We start from the raw sequence: 8,289 nt of genomic DNA, 5'->3' as shown, positions 1-8,289 counted from the left end.
AGAGTGGGAGGAAGCAAGAAAAGGAGGATGTGTGTGTGTGAGAGAGAGACAGAACAAAAAAAATTAAATTGTATGAAGGACATAATGAAAGAAATATAAATGTATAATCGCTTAGTGAAGTGGTTCCCCAAATTTTACCCGTAACGGAACCTTTTGCACATTCGGAGAATTTACTGGAACACTTTGCACATTCGGAGAATTTACTGAACACCTGTTCAGGCCTCGAGGAACACTAAGGTTCCACAGAATACAGTTTGGGAAACACTGTCGTAGAGCTTTATGAGCATCAGGGGTATAGTAAGAAAGAGAGGAAGAACAAGAAATAGTCGGATACATAATAGACATAGAGAAATGACACACAGAAAGAGAAAAATATCCCGAAAATAAAAAAAAGAGCTCATCAGAAAACAAATGATGAAGTATTTAGAGATCGAACTAGAAGGAAAATAAAACAACAACAGAACATGCAATAAACGTCAACGTAGCTATCTCCATTACCCACAATACATAGTTAACAACAACCAATCGCAATCTTCGTCTTTTCATCTCTATTAGAACACGCACCCCCCCCCCTTTTTTTTTTTCTCTATACGCTATACACCGGAAGTTAAAAAAAAATACGCTGACTGACTCCAAACTTAAGTATTGATGGCCAGTGGCCGCGGCCAGGCCATCTTGATGGGCATCGATCAGGACCTCCAGACTAATCGTCATAAAAACCTATTTCGCTAATGTCCTACTGAAGAGGTCTTTATATCTGTAGGCCGTTACTGTCCCCTGGCGCTAGGCTGGGCACATTACCGGGCTGCTAACAGGTTGTCTTCCGCCATTAGCATCCTTGTTTAGTTTGGCCGATAATATCACTCTTTCCTAGCACATAAACAACAGTCTAGTGGGGGGGGGGGGCGAATAGTTCTTGTTTTAGGGACAATGACTTTTTTTTATAGTTGGGACTACACTACACGGTGGGAAACGTGGTCGAGAGGCTAAGTGCGCTTGAACTTGGCTACCTAGAAGGGGGCTCGAGGTTCGACACCTGACCCGGGCACTGAGCTCCTAGATACCCCCTCCCACCCCCCACTGGTCCACAAATGAGATTGGACCAAAGCGCTCTAAGCATGAAAGTAGCGCTATATAAAAGCTATATATATATATTTCGTCTGAAATTTAGAATAACTGTGTACATACCAAAGTAATGCATGGTCAGCGGTATGTGCTACTGGGCTGTCGTCATGATGGTGGTCCCGAGTTCGAAACCTGTCCGCTTCCATTCCCTGCCAAAGTTTTGGACTAAGACGTGAAAGTCTTAATTTCTGGAGGAACGTCCGAAAGGTATTGAAAAACAAAACAAAACAAGAAAAAATAGTAATAAGACTATACCTCCTTTATACAACTGATTGATTGTTTTTCTCTTAAAAATGAATGAATTTAAAAACATTTTTGTTACCCCGCCCCCTTCCCCCCACTCCCTGAGAAAGAATCCTAATTAAGCGAATGTGTAAATCTAGTACACTTTTTAATATTCCAATGATAAGCATTTAGATCTAGACTTACAAGACAATGTGCAAAATTTTCCTGAACATTAATTTATTTAACTCTTGAATCAATAAAGCCTTGCATTCGGAAATTCACGAACGGGATAGTCCTTTTAATAACGCGAAAGTCCTTTCAAAACCGATGTAGGATCTAGACCAAGATTTAGTTTCTAGCCAAATTTACATTTATTAATTTTTACTTTGAAAAATTATAACGGTTAAACTATAGTTTTTCCCGTGTGGCCACCGAGGCAGAAATTCTTTTCTCAGAGATATACGTCAACTGCTAAATTTCTAGAAAAATCATTAGAGCCATTTTCGAGATCAGCTTCTGCCCACCCTCCATGAAGGAATAAACTTGAATAGGGGAATTGTAAAAAAAAAAATTTTGTTTTATTTCCGCAAACTAAACTCTTTATTTTATCTTAACTTATTGTATAGATTACAGACGTTACTTCAAAAAAAGAAGATAACTACGTCATAGAAATAACAGCCTGATTTGCATATTGCACTATAACTGTTGACATTCCACACCTGATATAATGACTGTATATTTCATATATAGTAATCAGTAACATTAGCTTTTAAGAATGGTAGGTATAAAAAAATAGTAAAAATGAATGACACATGGCAATTAGCCAATCTAATAGCCTTGGCCCAATACGTGAAACGTTTGACTATTTTAAGTTTATGCTAATTGTCCGTCTGTCACATTTAACTCTTTACAAAGCAGCAATGCTATTGAACATCCGATTTCACCGTTGCATGTATCTTGATGAAAATAGTTTCATCGGCTACTTATGTCTTTCCGAAAACGTGATCCTTTATTGTTAAATTTGTTTTATTAAAAATAAATTTTCTATGCAAAGACATATCAACCTATTCTAAAGCTACGTGAAGAATAAAAGTTGTGTTATTTGATAGCTGCGTAGATCTAGATTTCAAAATATCACGATTTATTGTTGCAATTCTTTAGATCAAAAGATCAGCTTCCAAGCATTTTGTGTGTGTTTAGTTTCTAAAGTCAAAAGCCATTATTTCATTCATCCATATCTTATTACCTGCGTATTAACCCACACACGCTCTGAGTAGGACTGAACAAACTCTCTCCACCTTTCTCTTCAGGAGCTTGCTGGCTGAGTGGTAAACCACTTGTCTCTAAACCAAGGAGTTACAAGTTCGACACTTGATACAATATGCTCCATGCACCGCAAGGTCAAAATGGGGAAATTTATTTATTTACTAACTTACTATTATAAATACAAAAAAGAAGAATAATATTTAAAAAAATACTTTTTAAAAAAAAAACTTATCGAAGGAAAAAAAAACTTCACATTTACAGCTTTATCTCTCAATAATGCAGAAGTCTTATCCACTTTTCGATATCAAACAAAATAATTATTACTAATAATTAATTGACTAATCGTTAAATTATTTTTATCGATTTATGTTTTGTTAGGTACAATTAATAATTGTTTAACGTTTCAAATTGATCCGAGATCATCTTCTTTTTTGAAGTAACGTCTGTATCATATAAGATTAAGAAGATTAAGGTTAAGAGAATGGGTGTTGAAGAAATAACGTGTTCAAACTTTTTACCAGACAGACAGACAGAAAGACAGAGTTGTAATAATTGAAAAATCCGTTTGCCTTTTCTTTCCGTCTGTCTCTATGTCTCTGCCCATTACTCGTTGTAGAAAAGTAAAATAATTGACATCACCCTAACCGTAACAAAAAAATAAAAATTGAAACGTTTTTATTATAAAATTCAGTTATCCAGATTTGGCGAGCCGCCTAAATGCGCGCGAGCCATAAGTAGCATACCCTTGCTAATACGGTGTGGTCGTTGTCCAGACAAAACATGGACGCCAACCACTGCCCATCAAAGGGGTTTAAATTGTGACACGCGCACACACACGCACACACTCACTTAATACATTTATCGTCCTGAGGTGCACCGCGGTCTCCAGTCATCATTGCTTCTTGCTCTGTGATTATAAACTGGGATCGATTTTTGCCCCCCCCCCTCCCTCCGTCATCTTATTGAAGCATTGGCCCCAATGCGAACGGTCAACACTGGACAGCGGCTGCCCGCCCCGCTACCTAATGTGGTGCACGTTACTGCCTCTCTCTCTCCAGCTCTCTGTCTATCACTTTTATTTCTTCATTTTTTTCTTCGTTTTTTCTCTCTCTCCATCTCACTGGTCTTTTGATGTCATGTGTTTCTTCGGTGATATCAGCAATGGTGGAGGTAGGTGTAATGTTTATAGCTTGTTGTTATGTATTTTAGCGTAGCATTGGTTATTACTTCTCTCACTCCCCCCCCCTCTCTCTCTCTCTCTCTCTATCCCACTCTCTTTTTCCCTTTCTCAATCCCTCTCTATCCCTCCCTCCCGCTTTCTCTATCCATCAGTCTCTCACTCTCTCTACTTTCCTATTTCTCCCCCCCCCTCTCTCTCTCCCTCTCTTCCTTTCTCTTTTCTCTTCTCTCTTTCCCTCTCTATCTTCCTCTATCTGTCCCACGTCTCTCTCCTCTCTCTCTCCGTCTCTCTCCCCCATTTCTCTCTCTCCCCCTCTTTCCTCCTCTCTCTTCCTCTCTCTTTCCCTCTCTATCTTCCTCTCTCTATCTTCCTCTATCTGTCCCTCTCTTTCCCCTTTCTCTCCCTCCCTCTCTCTCTCCCTCTCTCTCCCTCCCTCTCTCTTTCCTCTCTCTCTTTCCCTCTCTATATTCCTCTATCTGTCCTTTCTCCATCTTCCTCTCTCTCTCTCTTTCTCTTGTGTACATTGTTCTGGCTAATATAGTAAAGAATTACTAAAGACTTAACAGTGTAAGACTGACGTACAGGCTACATAAGCTATAGCTAAGGGCCCCTCCACCTTTTTTTTAGGGCCCTAAAAATTGTCCGAGTCAGTTTGTTATGAATAAAACTTAGTTAAATATATTTTATTCAGGCTACTATCGAAATACTTAACAGTGCACACAAATGTATCATATACATGTCTATATTCTGTACACCGGATACATCAAATTCTGTACACCGGATACATCAAATTCTGTACACCGGATACATCAAATTCTGTACACCGGATACATCAAATTCTGTACACCGGATACATCAAATTCTGTACACCGGATACATCAAATTCTGTACACCGGATACACCGAATTCTGTACACCGGATACACCAAATTCTGTACACCGGATACATCAAATTCTAGTTACCAGCCATTAAACAAAATCTCCAAATTGATCAATGATGTGATATTTATGTAATAGTCATTAGATCTAGGATATGATGCGGGACTTTAGAATGTGTCACGTTCTTCCCTAACTGCACAGAACAGCCTACGGGAACATCAGCAGTGACAAGGATGACAAGTAACATAGGCCATGCCAGTCAATGCGATGGGGTCCTAGCCGTAAGTGTAAGGGGGGGGGCATAGTAACTGCGCATCGACCAGACCACACAGTCCCATCAAAGTCTAAAACTAAAAGCACACCAACCTACCCCCCCCCACACACACACACCATTCTTCTTTCTTCAATGGATGAAATCTACTTACATTCGAACAGAAGACACCCCACCACCCCTCTTTTCTTTTTTCTCCTTTTGCTGCCATTACATGCACTGGATCGCCCCCTTGGCACTGCCAGGCTTAATTGAAGTATTTGGGTCCAAGAATAAGAGTGAGAGAGGGTCTGTGAACTTTGACCTTTGCACTGAACGAAGTCTAGGTAATAAGGAATTATGTAATGCTTGGCCTAATGGATTTATCCTTCTGTGTTATCGGTTGGGCCACGGGGAGTTGGGGTGGTGGGAAAGTGGCGTATCTGGGAGTACAGCCACAGGAACAGCCTCACCGCATTGTATATATGTATGGGTCAATGTCGGTTGTTGCACTATGTTACCAACTTGTCCCTAGCTCTGCTTCTGAAGTATATGTAGTTTTTTTTAGAGGCCCCCGAAAGGGGAATAGCCGTTATTAGTTCTGAGTGGTCTGTCTGTCCGTCCGTCCGTCCGTCCCTTTTAGATCTCAAAAACTAAAAAAGATATAAAAATTGGCCACAGAAACAGATGACCTTAATATCATCAGCCCCATAGATCGGAAGGTCTGAAAGGGGGAACTTTACTTTTTTAAAATCCTTAAAACGTACAAGATTCAAACCCTCGTCCTTCTTTTGGCTGTAACATGTTTTACCACTTAGCCAAACGTCCACGCACGTGACAAAAAAAAAAGAGTTAAAAGCCAACATGTATTTACACTGAGCGCGTGAAAAAAAAATTGTTTCACTAAAAAGAATTCGTTTTTGTTTTACCTAAAAAAAAAAGACAATAAACAAACACTGGCCAATTGTATTGATAAATGGAACAAACCCGTAGCGTTCCTATCTGTAGCCCTTGCTACGTGGATTCAATGCAGGGTTAACTAAAGAGAGCCAAGTACAATGCATTGATCGCTAGATGGCGCCTGTAGCTGACTGCATCTCGTGATGGAGGTAACTCTCCCGAACAAGGTAATGCCCGTCTACCACCTGCGTGGCGAGCCGTGTGGCGTATGCTGCCACTCTAGCCAATTTTTTTTTTTTTTAAACATTAGGAATATAAATATGGAATAAAATGCCCAACGCTCAACGCCATCTCTCCCCCTTTTCTCAAATATTGTGCCAAGTTTTTTTAATTTTTTTTTTCATTCTAGACGCGTGTCTTCCTTTGTCTAGACATACGACTTCGCCTCAAGGTGTCATGTTTCGCAGACATTTTTGCATATTGCATGATTCTGATAAGGATGTCATTTTAAACTCCCTCCCCCCCCCCGCCTTGACCCGGCACCGCGCAGCTTCTTAAAGCTGTGTCTTTGTTCAGCTGGAACAGAAGGGGAAAAAAAAAGAGGTAACATGTTGGAGGGTGGGGTGTGGGAAACTCAACGACATATGCACAATGTGACACACGTGAGTTGAAAGATGGCGGTCACTCATGCGGAACAAAATAAACAGAAACAAAAATATGCACCTTTTATAGTTGAAGCGTATCCCCCCTATGCATAATTAAAAAAAAATATCCAAAGCTAAAAAAAAAGAGACTGTATGATTCATCGTTGATCAAGGCCGTGATCATTTTAGGCTGGGCCAGGCCGACATGCTATTTCCTAACAATAGTTGACATAATTAAAATGTGATTATAATAATCCCTGTATAGCCTTTTAGTTCAACTAATCTTCTATTTTAACCGTTCGACTATGTCCATGACTCAAGAGTAAAGTGATAACTTCATGGACATGGACATCTAGAGAAACGAAACGAAAATTATGTAAGCCAAGACAAGTTTAGCTAAGAATGGTCTAGAATAGTCTAGAAAATAGTCTAGATCAAAGCCAAGGCTTAAGTCACCAAATAATAATATTAATAATTTAATCTCTATAGAGCTGAAAAAAAAAATAAACAGGCTTAATTTGGGCTTTATGTGTATATATGACAGAGCTAAATGGTAGACCTACATTATTTGAAGTAAGTTTTAAACATTTCGGTTCCAGTTCCTTAGTATGTTGGTCCGTTGGAGCACCACTCATGATCTTTTGACTGTCTATCTCTATTCCACTTTGTCTTTTGCCAGAATTAGAAGTCTTCTTTCATTGACAGGCCCGTTCCATTCTTAGACGTTGTCTTCCCATGGCTTTCTCTGTCTCTTGGTCTTTTCCCTTGTAGTGTTCCCTGCAAAGAGGCCTTTGAGAACCCCCGAATATCTTGTGATCTCGTGATAGGTAGGACTTAATATTCATTTTAAAATGTGGTGAACTCACGAAGGAGGGGGGAGGGGAGAGATAAAACTGATTAGCAGCATTGTCTAATCAATGTCAATAATTAGCCGTTACAAAATTAAGAGTTGTTTCAAATTTAAAAAAAATCGTGATGTGAATTAAAGTCTTGAAATATGCTTATAAGTTCTTGCTGCTGTAGTCACTTATTAGACTGTAAAAAAAAGTATCTGAATATTGCCTAATTGTAAAATGTAAGCTACGTTCATATCTATGCAAGTGAGTCGGCCATCTTGCGCACTGGCTTTACTAGCAAGGCTACCTCTTCTCCAGCTTCAACAAGTTAGGTCTGGTTTAGTTCAAAAATAATAAATGACTTCATTTTTTCCCCTTCCTTTATTTGTACGAAACAAAATATGTATTTAAAAAAAAAAAAGCACAATCAAAAGGAAAAAAAAAGAAAAATATTTTGTTGAGATAATCATAGTATCGAAATACCCTGTCAAAACAGTATTGATTGTAAAATTCGGTGTAATTGTTTAGCTCAGGGCTAACACAAACTGTGATCCGGCACAGACGCATTGAATCGACGATAAGCATTACACATTTTTAAATTACCGCATTCTTTCTGTTACTAAAATGTATAGCTATAAAAAAAATATTGATTCAACGAACGCCACTTAGTCCCCGCCCCCCTTTTTTCCCCCTTTTTCCGACATTTTGGAACTAATGAGATTACATTTTAAAGCCAGAATGGTGTTAGCTATTATCTTTGTTGTAACTATTGTACTTTAACCGAGGCATAAAGAATTTATTTAGAACTAGCTGGATATGACCCGCGGCCTGCGGGCCTTAGCTTGGGTATTACTGATCTACTGGATTGTATTTAGATCTAGAGTCTATGTTAAAGTTTGAGAATGTTCCATTCACATTTTTATTTATTTTTCCAGGAAGATGAAAGTTTAGTGCGAAAATGGGTTTAACCGTTCAGCCAACATAT

The 8,289-nt window shown here is 38.9% G+C and overlaps 1 protein-coding gene across 5 annotated transcripts in view; it reads left to right on the top strand.

The window, feature by feature from the left end:
• The window catches only part of LOC106052517 (nephrin), a 195,777-nt gene that overhangs the window by 64,494 nt on the left and 122,994 nt on the right, over nucleotides 1–8,289 (top strand). The gene's annotated exons all lie outside the window — the stretch shown is intronic.

The sequence above is a fragment of the Biomphalaria glabrata genome, chromosome 14 (assembly GCF_947242115.1).
Source record: "Biomphalaria glabrata chromosome 14, xgBioGlab47.1, whole genome shotgun sequence".
NCBI lineage: Eukaryota > Metazoa > Mollusca > Gastropoda > Planorbidae > Biomphalaria > Biomphalaria glabrata.
Note: the sequence above shows the minus strand (reverse complement) of the source record. Positions and strands in the feature narration are given on the sequence as shown.